At 43.5% G+C, this 20767-nt stretch overlaps 1 protein-coding gene across 2 annotated transcripts in view; it reads left to right on the forward strand.

The window, feature by feature from the left end:
* Window positions 1-20767, forward strand: part of il1rapl2 (interleukin 1 receptor accessory protein-like 2) — a 976263-nt gene that overhangs the window by 576914 nt on the left and 378582 nt on the right. The gene's annotated exons all lie outside the window — the stretch shown is intronic.

A 20767-nucleotide genomic window follows, 5' to 3' on the forward strand; every position in this document is an offset into this window, starting at 1 on the left:
CCTGTCCCTCATGGAAAAAAAAGAGGGTTGATCCTGTTGGGTGGCTCCCTGAGCCAATTGTCAGTCATTTGACAGAATGCCTCATTGCAAGAACTTTCCAATAACCACCATGACGTAGCTTGGCTGGTGGTGAGAAAGGAACTCCCTGTGAGATCCTTCATGTATGCCTGGACACTCCACCACTGCATGCTGACCTTGAAGTAGTTGTATTGATGACGAGCCTTTCACACATCTCCTTATGGCATGTGCCTTTGGAGAAGGATGCAGTGCTATGTTATCAAGCAGCACCATGACGCAGGACCCTAGAGTTTGTTCCCTGTAACGCACATCGAGATAAATATCAACTGTGTCGGGAGGACCATCAAGTCAGTGAAAGACACCCCTTGGTCTACCCAAAACCTATTGGTCTTCAGTGTAAAGAGTTGTCCTCACACAAGTGGTGCAGACTGGCACATTTGAGGGTCCAGGGCTACATGCTGAGGGACGTACTAAAACTTGTGGCAGTTTCCCTGCCATGACACAGTGCGGAAAAGACCACTGTGTAAGGTCTTTCTGCCAAATTAAATGGGGGTCTAATCAGTTCTGAGACTCTGTCAGTGTCTCAAATGAATATGCACAATTTCCTGCAAAAGCAGAAAATGCTTTTGTTTTTGCAACTGTAGAGAAGCTGTGAGAAATGTCAGAATTCCAATGTTTTGTTTGCTTTTACTTCTCTGCAAAAACAATACAGAACTGACTTAGAACCCTAGTATGTACTGAAAGATGATTTTTTTATGAATGCTATATATCTTTGAAATTAAAAAAAGTTGTTTCTTCGTGTAAATTCTCACAGTGTAAAGGGTAAATTTCATAAACAAGATCGAAAAGGCAATCTAGAATGAACAAAAATAGTTTCTCTCAAGGGGTTGTGAATCTGTGGAATTCACGGTGATTGAGAGAGATGCATGCTGGTACATGGTGTAAATTTAAGGAGGAGAAAGTTTTTTTTTATTTTGTCACGGGTTGAAGAGTCATGGAGAGTGGGCAAGGAAAGGAGTTGTAACCGAGATGAGATCAGTCATGATTATGTTGGGCTGAATTGCCAACTCCTGCTCTTGGTTCTTTATGCTTTTCTGAACACTCGCTGTGTCAACCAGTTCATGACAAGTGTCAGTCATATACGATCTCTCCAGGTGTTCAATGCTTACAGTGTAAAGCCTTACCAGGTCAGAAAGCCCTACCCAACCAATGCAGTCACTCTGGCTGATGCCAGCAAATATGATCGGAATAGGCAGGGCAGGGCTAAACTCAGAAATAGGCTCAACTCAAAAGATTTATGCAAAGATGGAGAGGTAGAAAGAAATGGTAAGGGGTGGAACATAAAGGGCATGGCTGCAGGGGGCTCTGGAAAGCTCCTGTGGAATAGAGAGAGGACACTGGGACTCAGAGGGCTCAGTCACAGTGGTAATGGAAGCAGGAAAGGGGGGAGCTGTATATTGAGGGTGGGGACCATAATGGGTTAATTAGGTGCACTGAGGAAGCAGAGGAGTTGGGTGATCAGTGGTGGGTGCAGGTAGTATAGTTGTAGTAATGTCTCAGGATGAGTAACCCATAGATCCAGGCTCAAATTCTGGGAATATATGTAGCAAATCATGAAATTTGAATCCTATAAATAGAACATAGAACATAGAACAGTACAGCACAGAACAGGCCCTTCAGCCCACGATGTTGTGCCGACCATTGATCCTCATGTATGCACCCTCAAATTTCTGTGACCATATGCATGTCCAACAGTCTCTTAAATGTCCCCAATGACCTTGCTTCCACAACTGCTGCTGGCAACGCATTCCATGCTCTCACAACTCTCTGTGTAAAGAACCCGCCTCTGACATCCCCTCTATACTTTCCTCCGACCAGCTTAAAAATATGACCCTTCGTGTTAGCAATAAAAATAGTAATAAAAAGCTGGCCTAATGATGCACATGGAGCCATTGTTGATTATCTCAAAGGCCCACCTGGTTCACTAATGTTCTTTGGAGAAGAAAATTGCTGTCCTTATCTCGTCTAGCCCAGATGTGATTCTTGACCCACAACAAAATGGTTGACTGTTAGCAGCCACCTGGGCAATTAGGGATGGGGAAATAAATGCTGACGCACCCAATCTGACCCATGTCCCATGAAAGTCATTTTTTTAGATTCAATAATAGGCCAAGTAAGCTGAAGGCTGTGCTGAATGAGATGGGGATCTGGGGATGACAGATATATCAAGGCAACTAGTGAATGGGCCAATAGCCAAAGGAGGGCATTGAAGAGCGACAGAAAGGATGCCAAAGAAAAGAAGACTCTTTGCAGTGACGGGGGGTAGGTATTGCACTCACAGGGAGGACATGGGTTGAACAAATCAAGCAAAATGTTCAGAATGAACATCTCTCCCCAAAATCAATTTGCAACAGAAGACATCACTGAGAATGAGTAGAAGAAGTGGGAGGAGCCTGGCATCTGTTTGCACTCATTCCTGCAAAACCAAGGGATTGAATCACAAATGGAGAAAATCTGGTATATGAGCACTCAGCTGTGTGTTTAACACTGAAGGGAAGCATTCTCTACAAATAAAGGCTGTTACGTTCCATCAGCTTCTGATACCAACATCACAAACAGACCCTTTGATTTATTTAACTTGGAGAAGAAGGGACACCTGAGACTTCCCAGCAGTGATGCTGGCAGCAGGAGGGCTTTATTCCACATGCAGCTCTGCATGAGCATTTACAGGCCCCTGTTTTGGAATGTTGAGGATGTGGGGATGAAGCTGTCACACAAGCTGCAGATTCCAAGGTTGAAGTTCTCGATCATAGAGCCCAGTAGGTTTATTTGAAAACACAAGCTTTTTAAGCCTTACTCCTTCTTCAGGTGTTAGAAGGAGTAAGACTCCAAAAGCATATGTTTTCACATAATCCTGTTGGACTGTAACCTGGTGTCATGTGATTTTGACCTTATCCATACCCAGTCCCATGCACAACATCGATCATAGAGTTTAATAAAGGCCCCTGAACCTCACATTGAGCACAGTCATAGAGAGAAATATTTTACATATGGCAGATTAAGGAAGAGGAAAACCAACCATCGCTCATGGAGATTGCATGTCATTCTGTAGAGGTGGGTGAAGGGTTTAGGCTTTCACCCAACACACAAACAGCTCAGCTCCGTCAAGATCTTGAATGGAAAATCATCGTTTCATTCCTGATTTTTTCGTCCACAGATTGGTACTTTCATGCCGGATGTTGCTGTGTTGCCAAGCATTGCAGAGGTTAAGGATGTGGTGGAGGTAAAAAAGATGGCTTGTGAAAAGGAGGTACCACCTTGGCAGAGATGACAGGTTGATCATTAATAGCGGAGGCACAGATAGAGAGACAGTGGTACATGGGAAGAATGTTCACCTTACTGGGGATGGGATTTATTTGCAATGTAAGAAAAGAGAAGATTCATCAGGCTAATTCCTAGGATGAAATAAGGTTGAATAAGTTTAAGCATCCTGAACTTCAAAAAGAAGAAGGGGTACCTTCTTAGAGTATGTGTGATTCTTAAACATCTAAGAGAGCAGTTGCTAAGCAGGCACTTCCCCTCATGAGGATGTTCTATACGCAGTGGGTATTATTTAAAACTAGGGATCTCCATTTCAGGCAAATAATAATGTGGAATTTCTTCTCCCAGATAAAACCATGCAACGTAGGCACAGAAGTAGGCCATTCAGCCCATCAAGTCCACTTCACCATTCAGTAAGATCATGGCTGATCTAGTAATCGTCAACTGCGTGTTTCTGCCTTACTTCTATAAGTCTTGAATCCCTTACTGATTAAAAATCTATCTCTGCCGAGAATATACTCAATGACCAGGCCTTGGCAGATTTCCCTGTTAAATTCAAAGAATTCTATTGGTGCACTTTTGAGAGAAAAATAAATTGATTTTCAATCTCTGATTTAAATCAATTATTCTGGATTTATACCTCCCGTTCACAAAGGGGAAACAACCTTTCTACATCTAATTGTACATCATCGTCATCGTAATGATAGGTTTAACTGATGTTTAAGGTTCGAGGGGAAAAATGTAAAAGGGACCTAAAGGGAAACTTTTTCACTTGAAGGGTGGCACATGTATAGAATGAGCAGTCAGAGGAAGTGGTGGAGGCTGGTACAATTACAGCATTTAAAAGGCATCTGGATCAGTACATGGATGGGAAGGGCTCAGAGAGATATTCACAAAATGCTGGCAATATTGGGACTAGATTAAATTAGGATATCTGGTCAGCATGGACAAAGATAATGGGAACTGCAGATGCTGGAGAATCCAAGATAACAAAGTGTGGAGCTGGATGAACACAGCAGGCCAAGCGGCATCTCAGGAGCACAAAAGCTGATGTTTCGGGCCTAGACCCTTCAGAGAGACAAAGGGTCTGTTTCCATGCTCTACAGCTCTATGACTCTACGATTTCAGTTTGTTTGAGTGAGCATCCCCAAAGCCGATTTTGAAGGCTTACACTGAGTGGAACAAGCACTGCATAGATAGAGAGTGTTCTTTGTGCACAGCAAAAAGTTGGAGACTTGGTGCTTCATCAGAAATGTAAATTGTTGGGGTTGTCCAACAGAATCAGTGACAGGATTATGACTATTTCTTTGACAATCTCAGTGGGAAACTGCCTTGTCAGAATAAACAGTCAGTGGGAGAAGATCATCATTGACACTGCATTGTAAGGGACTGCTCTCAATTCCAAGGCACAGTGCCATCTGTTACTATGTGGGATCTTCTCCAAAGTAACACTGTTTACTGTTGGCTTGAGCTATTGGTGAAGCATCATACTTCCCGATTGTCTCACAACCCTCTACTAAAAGAATCTTTACTAGGCAAAGAAAACTGGGAATCTTTGAAAAGTAAAAGTCTTGAAGATGGATGACCTGAGTCATTAATTACAGCGAAGAAAAATTACATTGTCACTGCTCACACTGTTAACTGGGGGAGTGAGTGACATTCAGTAAACCACCTGATTTTCATTTCCTTTAATAGAATTGGCAAGCGACCCAGTCCACAAGTTAATTATCCTTACAATGAAGGTGAAAATGACTCAGCAATTACCCGGTAACTGTCAACTTCCTTCCTAGTTCTGTGATAAACAACAAAGTGTCAACTAATAGCCATTTGGTAGCACAGAACTTGAGTGTTGCTCAAAATAATACATTTTGCCAAAGCTTTTTATCTTGCACTTACCAGAGCAATCCTCAAGAAATACAATGTAAAGGGAAAAGAAATATTTAAACTAGCTGTGAAAAGAATTTAGAATAGAATAGAAATTTATTATCAGGTGTACTTTTACATGAACAACACAGTGAGAAGTTCTATAAGTTGCCCCACCACAGAACCCACATCAGTGGTGGAAGTCATACATAACAATAAATAAAAGTAACAATTAAGACAAAGTTCATCACAGTTCAGTTAATGGCTCCTAGGCTTGGGAAGAGCAGATGAAGAAACAATGGACTACCCTGAGGATGCAGCCAGGACGAGATCGTCGCACCAGGATGCTGGAGTACTGGGCTGGAAGCCTCTACTGAAGACGATCGCTGAACAGAGAACAGCACTCCTCCAGACAGGACCACCTGCTGGGCCGTTGGAATACTTGGATGTCGAAGATGAAGAAGACTTCCACGACAAGACAGGACTGCCACACATGGGGAGCCACATTGAGCTGAGACCACCACTTTCCTCCTTCAGGCCCCCAGGCCTAGCTGCAGACCTGGAGGAAGTTATAACTATTTGGCACGCAAACACTGTTTGATAATGCCATGGAGAGTGCAACAGTTAATAGTGGCTGACAGCCAACTGCAAAGCATCCCACATAATTTTAAATCAGGCAGGCTGACTGATTATTCAAGGTATTCCACTGAGGAGTGAACCAGAGAATAATTGTCAACTAAGTGTGGAGCTGGATGAACACCGCAGGCCAAGCAGCATCTTAGGAACACAAAAGCTGGCGTTTTGGGCCTAGACCTTTCATCGCAAGAAGGGTCTAGGCCCGAAACATCAGTTTTTGTGCTCCTAAGATGCTGCTTGGCCTGCTGTGTTCATCCAGCTCCACACTTTGTTATCTCAGGTTCTGCAGCATCTGCAGTTCCCATTATCTCTGACACAATAATTGTCAACTACTTTGTTGAGTTGAGACAGGTGAAGTGTGCACACATGCTCATTCCATCTGCAAAGTTGGAGGGCCTTGGGTATTAATATATGTATCTTCCCCAATTCTGAGCGTCCCGTGTTGTGAACCTGATTTATAACCCTGAAATGGTTTCTGTCAGTGTGATTCTTTGCAAATGCTGGATTACTTAACAAACAGTGTCCAATTGTGGAAGCTTTGTAGGTAGAAAGACAATGTACATATACTCCACATCAGCAAGATAGATGGCACCCATTTGGTACTGAGGTCTGTAAAAAGATAACCGGACCTTTGATGAAGGTATGGCTATTGAAGTAGGTTATAAGGAACAACTTCAAGGTAGTGAAAGAGATTGAATGTTGGAGTTGTTTGAGGATGGGGTTCTAGAGGTCAAACTAAAAGCACAGCTGCTATTGGTGGAATGTCAGAAATCAGATATGTACAAGGTGCCAGAATTGAAGAAGCATTAAGGTCTAGGAGGGTAGCTGGATTGTAGAAAGACTGGGGCCACAGTACAAGCAGAAGAGCTGAAATGATGACTAATTGTTGCACCAGAATTCAATTTAGGTCGGCAAGTATAATTGTGATGGGTGAGCAGACTTTCTGCCAGTTCGGATATGGGTAGCAGAGGCTTAGAGGAGTGATAACTGCTAACTTCTGCCTTAGGGTTTTACGTAAGTGATCTTTTAATTGGACCAGACATCATAGTAAGTAAGATGTCCTTTAGCATCATTTTCATCGAGCTCAGATTTCTGCAGCTGCCACAGCCTATAATTGTAGAAAATGTCACACTCTTGAAACTTGCAGCAGATTTTATTTGCAAGATGTCAGGAATCAATTTGCCAACAATAAGTGGAAGACCCAGTCAACCAGTGCACTTGGATTGATTTTCTTCATCTCATCCACTTTTATTGGGGTTTAACACTCTGACACCAGATAATGCGCAATGTGAGGTTCGGCTTTGCATCTGATCCAGCTGGTATCCTGAATGGCTGGTCACCAGGCTGTTGCTTTGTACATTTTAACGTGGGGCTGCCACTGTAGTTTACAACCTACGTGTTGACTGCTCACTTTGGAAGCTTTGATTTGGATAAATAATGCTCCTTATAGAATGGCATTGAGATATTAATGCTGTACAAGGCAGCAGTGTGGCGTGAAGTTTGAATGCACAATTCATGCCGGCCTCTGACACAATTCATCAACCAGAATAAGTGACTGGTTCCACATGAATGCAGGGCAGCAACCCATGTTGAAAGTCCGTATCAGATTCAGTCTGTGGAAGGGAAGGCCTATGGTAACAGTCCAGAAACTCTGCCACCCTCTTGACCTTGCCCTAGAGTTCTGGGCAGGAACGGCCCAAGCTCAACTTTGCCGCTCCATCCCAAATCGAGACTCTTAAGTTGCCAATTAATGACTGTGTCAGGGCTGCGTCTGAACTGAACCAGAGTTCCATCAGCCCCAGACAGGATGTAGAAATTAAACTGGCCTGCCTGCCTGGTAAACCACTGCGGTCAGGCTTTCAGTTTTGCTGGAAAGGGGAAGGTTACCTTCAATCTGTGCTCGTTTGTGCAAGACCAAGGGACTGAACCTTAGGCAATGGGTTAGCTGCTTTGTACATTCCAAACAGGACCAGAAGGCCAAACTGTTGAATAGCAAGAGTTTTCTTATGGAGGCATTCACTCGAGAGGCAGCAACTTTCAAATTTACTTTATCCAAACCTGTCATGATGTCATTGTGTTGTCACATGATTAAATTCTTAAACAGACAGTCCACCCAATTTACCAAATCCGCAATACTGTTGAGAGCATCCTCCAAACCCTACACCAGCCCCAACTTCTCTGTCACTTCCAACCAAAAATCGTCCCTAGATGTTAGTCTCCCACCCTGGATTTCCAGGAAGCATTGTCCCTGAGGCAGCCCCGGCTTTACACTTTTGTTCTTGGATTACAAATCCCATAGTAATCTCACCAGCCACCGATCAGCCAGACTTCCAGAAGATCAGCAGGCTTCCTCACTTTCCAGTCCAAAGGTTAACCTCCCTCTCGTATTTTTGGACTTGATGCGAATCTTTCTTGTATTAGAGTTGGTCTTTTTTCTACAGCTTCTATGCAGCTGTATCACTACATTCTACATTCTGTTCTGTTACCCTAATATACAAAGGTATGCTTATTATAGAATCCACACAGTATGGAAGCAGGTTATTCAGCCCATTGAGTCCACACTCAAAGATCAGAACACCCAGAAGAGGCTCCCTACTCTATCCCTGTACTCCCATGGCTAATCCACTTGGTCTGCACCTCCCTGGATACAATGGGGAAATTTATCATGGCCAATCCCCTAATCTGCATATCTTTGGAAACCAAACCACCCAGAGGAAGCTCACACAGAGACAGGGAGAATGTGCAAACTCCACAGTTATTCAAGGTTGGAACCAAACCTGGATCCCTGGTGCTGCAGTGCTAACCACTAAAACACCATATCACCCTGATCTGTTTTGGCTGATTAGCACACAAAACAATACTGTTCACTGTACCCTGGTACACACGACAATAATAAGTCAAATCAAAAGCAGGGAAAACTGTTGGGTTTTAACTTAACAGTTGTGAGACATTTTCAAAAAAATGTGTGTGTGTCTGAGTGGGAGAAGCTCTGTATGGCGTGACAGTGTTGTGAAATGTTACAGTTCAGCTGCTATAAGAGGAGCTGGAGCACAGAATGGGATTGCCATGGAAGTTCGAACTTCTAACAGCTATAAATAATGCCGTAGGCCTCACAAAATGTGAAAATAAATGTTTTTTTCATATGACTACTTGTACAGGAAATTGTGAATTACTCAGTCATTTTGCCTCTCAATATTTTGTCAGGAACCTGTGTTAGGTTGGAGTTCATATTGTAACGGGCAAGATCAACAGGTGATACCCAAGGAGCATCACATTATGAGCTATGTTGCTTTAATCTGAGGAGCAGAATTCCTCACTATTAGCCAACTCACACCACACAAGGAAGAAATAAACAGTTTGTATTTACATAACACCTTTCGCAGCCTAAAGATGTCATTGAATTATACAGCATGCAAACAGACCTTTCAGTCCAACCAGTCCATGCACACCATGTTCCCAAACCAAACTAGCCCCACTTACCTACATTTGGCCTATATCCTTGCAAAGCTTTCCTATTCACGTACCTATCCAAATGTCTTTTAATTGTTGTAACTGTACCTGCATCCACCACTTCCTCTGGCAGTTCACTCCACATACCAACCACTCTACATCAAAAAAATTTCCCCTCATGTCCCTTTTTTAAATTGTCCTGCTCTCACCTTAACAATATGTCTCCCGGTGAGGTTGTAAACATGCTCGCCGAGCCAGAGGGTTTGGTTGCAAATGTTTTGTCACCTTGCTAGGTAACATTGTCAGTGCACCTCTGATAATGTGTTCATGCTGTGTCCTGCTTGTTACAGACAATACAGATACACAAACACAAACTTAGCCACCAAGAGACACGACCAATTCTCACTTGCCTCACTCCACAGGGACAAAGAGGGACACAAATTCAACTGGGACAACATGCCCATAATCACACAAGCCAGACAGAGACATGCCAGAGAATTCCTGGAGCCCTGGTATTCGAATCAGAACTCCATCAGCAAACACATTGAATTAGACCCTGTGTACAAACCACTGAGAAACAGAAATTGAAGTGGCACCAAACACCCCAACAAATCAAGGCATATAAATAACAAGCGGAACAGAACACCGGCACTTCACCAGAGGCGCACAGATGGTGTTACCGAGCAGGGTGACAAAACATTTGCAACCAAACCCACCAGCTCAGCGAGCAAGTGTACAACCTCGTCCACAATATGAGCTACAAATCTTCTCGAAAAGTTTTTATATGTCTCCTAATATTGGACTCCCCAAAGAAAAGACCCTTGCTGTTCACCTCAACGGTGCCCCTTATGATTTTATAACCCTCTATAAGGTCACCCCTCAACTTTTTGTGCTCCACTGAAAAAGTCCCAGCCTATTTTTATAACTCAAACCCTCCAGTCCCAGCATCATCCGAGTACATCTTACACAAACCCCCTCCAATTTAATAATATCCTTCTTCTAGCAGGACAGCCAGAACTGCACACAATACTCCAGAAGGGGTCTCACAAATGTCAACATGACATTCCAACTCCTGTACTCAAAGGTCTGAGCCTTGCCTGAGAGCACTACTTTATTTTTTAAGTGCAGTTACAATTGTAATTTGAAAAATGCAGCAACTAAATTGGTCACAGCAGCATCTCACAAGCTTCAGTGGTATATTAACTATATTACCCATTTTATTCACATGTGTTTGAGGAAGAGCTCCTCTGATTTTTGGAATTCCTAAGGATTCTTCTGAATCGAGTTGATGGAGCTCTAGGGCGTCCTCATCACATTCGATAGGACGACAGCACTGACACTGCGGCACTTATTCAGTGTGAGCTTGAATTATGCACGCTAAGAATGGGTTGTTTAAAATTATCAGAATACAGCAGCATACACTGAATCACAGAGGAGCAGTTGGAGTCGGCTCTCACCTTGGAAAAAGTGCAGTCAGATTTTACGGCTGTTTTGAAGCCTCTGGGATGGAGCAGGGCAAGATTGGTGAAGCAAAGCATACAGCCTATAGAAGAGGTTATGGTTCAACATAAAAATATATTTGCCAATACAACTGAGGCAACACTACAACCCAGAAGCAAAGAAGTCTTTCCTTCTCAATTGACTCAACACAGCACACCCCGTTTGAGTTCAAGGAACTAGATGTCGAAAGGGAATGGACAAGCTGGAAGTAAACTCTGAGTTGAATGCAGTAATGACTAATTAGCTCACCCAGAAGGACATTTGCTTCAATAAAGAGGCAGTTCAAGGAGGGACATAAACATTTTGAGATTGGTAAGCATTGATTTCATCAAGTTTTTAAAAATTCACATGTGGGACATAGACATCGCTGGCTGGGCCCAGCAATTATTGCCTGTCGCTAGTTGCCTTTGAGAAGGTGGTGGTGAGCTGCCTTCTTGAACCATTGCAGTCCACCTGCTCTGGGTTGACCCACAACATCATGAGGGAGGGAATTCCAGGATTTTGACCCAGAAACAGTGAAGGAACAGCGAAATATTTCCAAGTCAGGATGGTGAGTGGCTTGGAGGGAAATTTGCAGGCCATGGTGTTTCCATGCATCTACTACCCATGTCCTTCTAGATGGAAGTGATTGTGGATTTGGATGGTGCTATCTAAGGATCTTTGGTGAATTTCTGCAATATATCTTGTGGACAGAACATGCTGCTGCTACTGAATGTTGGTGGTGGAGGTAATAGATGCTTATGGATGTAGTGCCAATCATGGAATCTCTACATTGTGGAAGCAGGCCATTCAGCCCATCGAGTCCATAATGACCCTCCAAAGAGCATTCACCCAGACCCATCCCCCTACCCTATCCCTGAAACCCTGCATTGAACAGACAATTTTGCCTAGTCTGCACATTCCTGGATACTCTGGGCAATTTAGCATGGCCAATCGACCTAAACTGCAAATCGGAACACCTGGAGGAAATCCAAGCAGACACAGGATGAATGCGCAAACTCCACACATCACCTAAGGCTGGAATCAAACCTGGTCCCTAGTGCGGTGAGGCAGCATGGCGAACCACTGAGTTACGGTAACGCCCAATCAAGCAGGACTACATTGCCCTGGATGGTGTCAAGCTTCTTGAGTGTTGTTGGGGCAACACTTCCAACTAGGGCCAGGCCATGACAATGAAAGCTGGCCGTTGTCAGCCAGCTGAGTAAATTAGAAACACATCTCCATTCTACCATTGTGAGCAGAGCTATACTGAGAAGTGACGACCTGCTTGAAGAAATCTACCGTCCTGCCCTGTGGACCAAGGTAAGCATTTATTTGCTCCTGTTCAAACAGCCTGCCTGAAACACAAGGAGATAATCCTACCTCAGCCAATGGCAGGGAAATATTTCAATGCTGCAGAATCTGACCTGTTAGAAATGCTACTTTCAATCAATTCTGTTGTCATGAGTTATATATTCACATCGATAATTACATGAAGATATAATAAAAAGTAAACTGGTGAGCTTGTAAAAGAAGCATTAAAGTATTTGCCAACATAATATTGATGATTACTATTCCAGCAAATATTGAAATTATAATTGTACATGCCCAGAAGGTTAATTTTTGAATTTTATTAATGAAGTATTTTATGCACACTGTTAAAACATTTGTATTCATTCTCAGTTGAGATGTTAGCATGATTAAAACAAAACCATAAACACAAAATAAAATCACTCAGCTGTATCAAAAAGCTCAAATTGACTGACATCTTCAATTTTGGCTTAATTGTTTGACAGCTTTCTTGACAACGAAAAAGCCTGCAACTCAGTAATTGTTGTGATTGTGTTCAAATGTTGCCTGATACAAAAAAGCCTAAACAAACAGGAGAGAATTGGTTGGTTATTCTTCTGAAGAAAGGGAAATAGGTTCCTATTGTGTGGAAGAGTGTACAAACTCACCTGTATAAAGAACGCAGTGGTCGGGTAAGATCCTGTGGTCAATTTAATGTGTTCTATCAAAGCTGTATGCAAGGTGTATTTTGAAGACAATGTGAGCGGATAGCGTTATGCTTGAGGGGAGTGCTTTTAACCAAATTCAATGCCTGGGAATTGCCGAAGATCCGCTGCAATATTGAGTGGGATTTTCTGATCCCAGGGCAGTGAGAAACCTACTTTGGCAGAGTGCTGGTATAATCACCATCTTCCAGCATCCATTCCAGGGAGGTCCCAGGTGACATAGCCCAAGATCAACCAGCCACCTCCAGATAAAGAGATAACAAGGTATGGAGCTGGATGAACACAGCAGGCCAAGCAGCATCTTAGGAGCAGGAAAGCTGATGTTTCGGGCCTAGACCCTTCATCAGAAATGGGGGAGGGGAAGAGGGCTCTGAAATAAATAGGGAGAGAGGGGGAGACAGAGTGAAGATGGATAGAGGAGAAGATAGGTGGACAGGAAACGGACGAGTTAAAGAGGTGGGAATCGAGCCAGTAAAGATGAGTGTAGGTGGGGAGTTAGGGAGGAGATAGGTCAGTCCAGAGAGGAAAGACAGTTCAAGGGGGCGGGATGAGGTTAGTAGGTAGGAAATGGGGGTGCAGCTTGAGGTGGGAGGAGGTGAGAGGAAGAACAGTTGAGGGAGGTGGGGACGAGCTGAGCTGGCCTATCATCTCCAAATAAAGCCCTGGATTGGTCAGTTAATGACCAAGTGAGGACCAGTTAGTGCTGCTTTCCCCCTCTCCAGGCTGCAATGAGCTCCGCATCAGGCAGGCCAAATGAGAAGTGATCCCACCTGCCTGAGGGTGTGTGTGTGTGTGTGTGTGTGTGTGTCTGTGTGTGTGTGTGTGTGTGTGTGTGTGTGTGTGTGTGTGTGTGTGTGTGTGTGTGTGTGTCCATCAGGTTATAGTCCCTCCGTTTGCACCATTTTGCGTACAACCTAGGGATTGAACACAAAGCAGGGGAGAAGGCTGCCCAGAGCCAATCTCTGTCCTGAAAACAAAAAATGCTGGAAATCAAAGCGGGTCAGGCAGCATCCATGGAGAGAGAGAAGTCTCGATAATCCAGACTTACCCCATATGGGTTTCAACTGAGGTTTCACCCAGCTCTGATGAAGAGTCATTTAGATTCGAAACGTTAGCTTGCTCTCTCTCCACGGATGCTGCCTGACCTGCTTGATTTCCAGCATTTTTGTTTTGAACACAGATTCTGGCATCTGCAATAATTTGCTCCCCCCAATCTCTGTTCACACTTCTATCACCTTGTAACAACCAACTTCACAAATAGCCTCTGCACACACAGAAAGCACTTTGTTGGCATTTGGGTCCTCCTTGGTTGTCCTATTGGCAGGATCCATGGTCTTCTCTGAAGTGATGCCAAGTGCAAGAGATACCAGCTTTCCTTTTTTTCTCTCAGCAGCTCACTAGGCGGACATCTGTCACCGAGTGGTTTGGTTTCAGAGGAAGGTCTGACTCTGGCTTCTGGATTGCCTGGTTGGAAGGGAATGTATCAGGGAGATCTACACACAGGAGAAAAAGGTCCCTCAGCCCACTGACTCTGCGCCAGTCAAAAACATCCACCTAACTATTGTAATCCCATTTTTCAGTACTTGGCACATAGCCTTGGCATTGTAAGTGCACATCCAAATACTTCTAAATGTTCTTCAATGTTCACCACTGATTTCTTCATCTAGGGGAACAATTATCTTCCTGTCCAATTCATCCAAGCCCCTCATAATTTTAAACATCTTAATCATGCCCCCTCTCCATCTCCTTTACTCTACGGAAAACAATCCCGGTCAGTCCAATCTCTCTTCATAAGTGAAACTGTTTCCAGTCCAGGCAACATCTTGGAAACTCTCCTCTACACTCTGCTCCTCTACTGTCTGTCTCTGTCAGTCTGTCAGTCTCTCTCCCCCTCTCTCTCTCTCATGCACACACACTAACTCACTCACTGTTGCTGTAACACTGTATCCTGCACTCTGTTCTGCTACCCTGATGCCTTCTATTTGGCATGGCTTGCCTGTCCAGCATGCAAAATAATATTTTTAATAGCATCTCATTACGTGTCAACAATCAATCAATCCTATATTTTGGATTCCACAAATGCACTTAACATTCCAGCTTTGGCTAACCAACATTTTATACAGTCCCACATAACCTCCCTACTCTTAATCTCTACAACGCAACAACGTGGCAGGCTTCCTTCTAAAGAGTCAGCTGGGATATCCCACCCCCTTTATTAGCGAGCGAGACACCCAGCAAAATCAGAAGATTTTGTCCATTACTTTTGCACTACCCCCACGCCCCACCATTGAATCTTCCACTGCAGTCACCATGTAATATACAGAGGGGTGTAAAATTAACCTTCCACCTGCTACAATCAATGGGCTTTCCATCCAATCAATTAAGTCAAAATTGCTCTCAACGTATTCAAATTTACATGGCAGTTATTTTTATCGTGTTGATCAAGTTGTCTGCCCTGGAATGTGAATCCCCATAGTGTTATTTGAAGAACAGCAAAGGACTTGTCCTGGTGTCCTGGACAACATTTATCCCTCAATCAGCCTCGATCTAGAAACAGATTATCTCATCACAGATAAGCAGGTTTGAGAAGTTTGTCAGAGCTTGCTTTGAGCAAATTGACTGCTTTGCACCAGTAACATATCAAAACCAAATTGATTTAAATATTGCAATAAAATTTGGAATGTGTGACAGAATAAGTGTAAAACTACTCCATTAATTGGAAAGCATTTGGGACACCTTGAGGCTATAAAAGATGCTATTCAGATGCAGAGATAATGGGAACTGCAGATGCTGGAGAATTCCAAGATAATAAAATGTGAGGCTGGATGAACACAGCAGGCCAAGCAGCATCTCAGGAGCACAAAAGCTGACGTTTCGGGCCTAGACCCTTCATCAGAGAGGGGGATGGGGAGAGGGAACTGGAATAAATAGGGAGAGAGGGGGAGGTGGACCGAAGATGGAGAGTAAAGAAGATAGGTGGAGAGAGTATAGGTGGGGAGGTAGGGAGGGGATAAATTTCCTTGTGCATTTTTTAAAACTTCTAATGTAATTCAAAATATCAGAAGGCCGTAAGCCAATTTGTCAATCCTCAAGCACAAATGATAAGAAGAAAATACTCTTTAAATATTGAATACGTTTTTACCATAAATGCTGAGTATAAAAAAATATTGATTTTTAGTAATACTTGCTCATAAAGTGACTGACAAATTCAGCAAGGACCTCAACTGTAATTTTTGCTAAATAGATTCACTTGTGGCTGCTGTCCTATAACTAATATTAGTCCAAACTGAAATGTTGAACAGGTAACCAAAGAGCTGCTTAGAATTAAAATATACCATATTCTTCATGACAGCAGTGAGTTTCTTAATGTCTAATTTGTGTTCTACCACTAAGATAAAGGTGTTCTTTATTTTTGGAAAGACCTTTCTTCCAGTGAAACTGCCCAGCGATAATGGGAACTGCAGATGCTGGAGAATCCAAGATAACAAAGTGTGGAGCTAGATGAACACAGCAGGCCAAGCAGCATCTCAGGAGCACAAAAGCTGACGTTTTGGGCCTAGAGATCCCGAAACATCAGCTTTTGTGCTCCTGAGATGCTGCTTGGCCTGCTGTGTTCATCCAGCTCCACACTTTGTAATCTTAAACTGCCCAGTCATGTAGCTTTATGAACGTGTGAAGGAGGAACCAAAGTAGGTCATTCAAGCCTGCTCCACTATCCAATGAGATTCAGTTAACATTGACATGACAGATTTGATGAGAATGCACTAAGTTTGGGATGACATGCTAGCTCAGTGCTGCTTTCCGTGCCAGGGACCTGGGTTGGATTCCACCCTTGGGTGAACGTCTGAGTGGAGTTAGTGTATTCTCCCCATGTCTGCATAGGTTTCCTCTGGATGCTTTGGTTTCTTCCCACAGACTAAAGATGTGCAGGTTAGGTGGAATGGCTGCAGTATGTTGTCTGTTATGCCCAGGGCTGTTCAGGCTAGGTAAGTTCACCGTGGTAAATGAAAAACAACGGGATGGGTGGGATTCTCTTTGGAGGGTCAATGCAGACTCAGTGGGCTGAATGGCCTTTATCTGCACTGTTAGGTTCTATGTTCCGAGAATCGCAAAGTGTGAGGGATCACCTTTCATGATCAAGATGAGGAGAAATATTTTCTGTCAGAGCATTGTGTAACTTTGGAGCTGTTTACCTCAAAAGGCTGCGGGAGTGAGATCATTTAGTACTTTCAAGATGGAGGAAGATAGATTCTTAATAGACTGGGAAATAAAAGATTATTGGGCCAGAAGAGGTACTGTGACCTAATGTTGGGAGGTATGCGGGAGAAACTTTTCTCTGTTTCATCTTCTCAGGAAAGGCCATTCAGTGCGTCATGTCTCTTCTGTCATTCAATGAGCTCATGACTCATCTGATAATCGGCAACTCCACCTTCCAGCCATTTTCCTATATATCCTCAAACTCCCCCCTGATTAAAAGTCAGTCCGTCACTGGCAGATGAGAATATGGATTTTAAAATACCAGCAGGTCAACCATATTTAATATAGCTAATGCCACCTAGTTGTGGAGGTACCCTAAGAGTCATTGAGATTTACTGCACAGAAAAAGACCATTTGGCCCTTTGAGCCTTTGCTGTTCAGAAACAACAAGCTCACAATTCTAATCCCATTTCCAGCAATTGGCCCACAGCTTTGTATGCCTCAGCACTGCAAGTGCATATCTGAGTACTTGCTCAATGTTCTGAAATTTACTGCTTTACAAGCAGTGAGTTCCAGTTTCTCACTACCTTCTTGGTGAGAAAAGGTTTTCCTCATATCTCCGTCAAATATTCTGCTTCTTCCCTTAAATTGATCTCCCCCCCCACCCCATCATTGATTCTTCCATCAAGGGGAAGAATTTCTTCATGTCTACCCTATCTGTCCATCACAATTTAAAACATCTCAATCATGTCCCCTCTTAATCTCCCCTACTCGAAGGAAAACAGCTGCACTCTGTCCAATCTCTATCCTTCATTGAAACTCTTCAACTGAGGCAATATCCTGGTAAATGTCCTGTGCACCCTCTGCAGTGCCATCACATCCCATCGTTTCCACACCCACCTTGCTTTATAAGTGCAGTAATTATGAATGTTGGAATGCATTCTCACAAAATCCCATATATAGATATGAACGAAGGCTTTAACTTGGTGAAAGAAAGAAATTGATTAGGAAAGGTTTTTGCAGTTAGCATTAACTGTGACCTGATGTTGGGAGATATCTGGGAAGAACCTTTCCGTGTTTCATCTTCTAAGGAAAGAAAGTCAGAATCTGCATCAATAGATAAGTGGCCTTGTAGTTTCAGGGGTGGTGAGAGATACTGTAATGGTTTGAAAAGGGTAATATCTGGGACAACGTGAGTAATACCTCCCACCGTGATGGTGTAAAAGATTGCATGACAGAAAGAGAGTGAGAGGCTTAGAAAAGATCTTACATCGCGTTAGATGTGCTTTTTATTGTTCTTTAAGAGTCAAAACAACTGGGTATTTTTCACTGGGTATTGTTCGCTCCACACTGCCCTCCAACCCCACCACACCCGGCACCTTCCCCTGCAACCGCAGGAAATGCTACACTTGTCCCCACACCTCCTCCCTCACCCCCATCCCAGGCCCCAAGATGACATTCCACATTAAGCAGAGGTTCACCTGCACATCTGCCAATGTGGTATACTGCATCCACTGTACCCGGTGCGGCTTTCTCTACATTGGGGAAACCAAGCGGAGGCTTGGGGACCGCTTTGCAGAACACCTCCGCTCAGTTCGCAACAAACAACTGCACCTCCCAGTCGCAAACCATTTCCACTCCCCCTCCCATTCTCTTGATGACATGTCCATCATGGGCCTCCTGCACTGCCACAATGATGCCACCCGAAGGTTGCAGGAACAGCAACTCATATTCCGCCTGGGAACCCTGCAGCCATATGGTATCAATGTGGACTTCACCAGTTTCAAAATCTCCCCTTCCCCCACTGCATCCCTAAACCAGCCCAGTTCATCCCCTCCCCCCACTGCACCACACAACCAGCCCAGCTCTTCCCCCCCACCCACTGCATCCCAAAACCAGTCCAACCTGTCTCTGCCTCCCTAACCGGTTCTTCCTCTCACCCATCCCTTCCTCCCACCCCCAGCCGCACCCCCAGCTACCTACTAACCTCATCCCACCTCCTTGACCTGTCCGTCTTCCCTGGACTGACCTATCCCCTCCCTACCTCCCCACCTACACCCTCTCCACCTATCTTCTTTGCTCTCCATCTTCGGTCCGCCTCCCCCTCTCTCCCTATTTATTCCAGTTCCCTCCCCCCATCCCCCTCTCTGATGAAGGGTCTAGGCCCGAAACGTCAGCTTTTGTGCTCCTGAGATGCTGCTTGGCCTGCTGTGTTCATCCAGCCTCACATTTTATTATCTTGGAATCTCCAGCATCTGCAGTTCCCATTATCTCTGGGTATTTTTCAAACCTCTTGTAAGATTCCAACTTGACTAACTAAACATACAGCACATCAAATCTGCAATAACCCACTGCTGGAGCACTGTGCACTAACTGTGCCCCTTCACTGTCTAAATACTTTAAAAATAAGTCTACAATGCAATCTCAATAAACAGAGTCTGGGTCCATTTCATTAAAGGATGCAACTATTTCAAAAATATTTCACTGATAATATGCTTTACAATCCTCCTGCCCCGTTATAATATTATAATAATCTATTCTAGCTGGATAGAGCTAATAGGGGGTAGTTCTTCCTGCTTGAAAGGAGCAAGAACGAAAGGGCATAATATAGAGTGATGTGAAAAATGAGGAAGTGTAATGTGAGGGAAAAAAAACACTCAGTGAGTAGTTAGTGTCTAGAACTCATTGCCTGTATGTGTGGTAGAAACAGGTTCAAGTGAAGAGGGCATTGGTTAATTATTTGGGTGGAAATAGTATGAAGGGGTTGAGGAAAAGGCTGGGAAATGGCACTGGGGACTGAGACTCGTTTAAAGAAGCAGTATAAGCACCATGGGCTATATGATCTCCAGCACTTATCAATTCAATTATTTTATGATTAAATACTATATCACTATATTTATTATATCACTGGACTGTTAATACAGAGACCTAAATAATGTTCTGGGGATCCAGGTTTGAATCCCGCCACAGCAGATGGTGGAATTTGAATTTGATAAATATCTGGAATTAAGAATGTAATCATGACCATGAATCCATTGTCGATTGTCAGGAAAAGCCCATCTGGTTTGCTAAAGTCCTTTCGGGAAAGAAACTGCCATCCTTACCTGGTCTAGTTTACAAGTGACTCCAGACCCACAGCAATGTGGTTGACTCTTAACTGTTCTCTGGGCAGTTTGGGATGGGCAATAAATGCCCTCATCTCGTAAATGAATAAATAAATGAATAAAGGGATTAAATTTGTATTTTGAGCAAGATGAATAGTTAGCTGACAGGCAGGCACAGTCAATTGTCAAACTTAAAATCTGCTGCTCACAACATTTTTCTGACATCAATTTTTATTGTTAAGGTTTTGGGTCCTGACACATGAAATGTGATTTCTGTCTACAGATGATGCCAGACCTGCTGAGCTTTTACAGCAGCTTCTGTTTTTGTTCCTGATTTACAGTACCACAGTTCTCTCAGTTTTTATCCATTTTTATTTATCATTGTGGCACCATAATCCCTTGGCTGGAATGAATATAACTGTCTAATTCCCCTTTCAATCACTCCTGGAGACTGGGATTTAACTGCAATTGATTTTGAACATAGAACTTGTGAGGTTAAAGGTAAAGTCAGCATAGTCCCAGAAAGGCCAATCTCTCACATTGGAGAGAGATGATGCTTATTGAGTTTAATCTGAGTGTCAGCATGCTTGAGGGCAAAGTAGAGAAGGCAGGAGCTTTGTGGTAATTCAACCTGTACAGAAATTGAACCTACATAGTTAGCATCACTCCTCATCACAAACCACA

The sequence above is a fragment of the Stegostoma tigrinum genome, chromosome 15, assembly GCF_030684315.1.
Source record: "Stegostoma tigrinum isolate sSteTig4 chromosome 15, sSteTig4.hap1, whole genome shotgun sequence".
In the NCBI taxonomy this organism is placed as follows: Eukaryota; Metazoa; Chordata; class Chondrichthyes; order Orectolobiformes; family Stegostomatidae; genus Stegostoma; species Stegostoma tigrinum.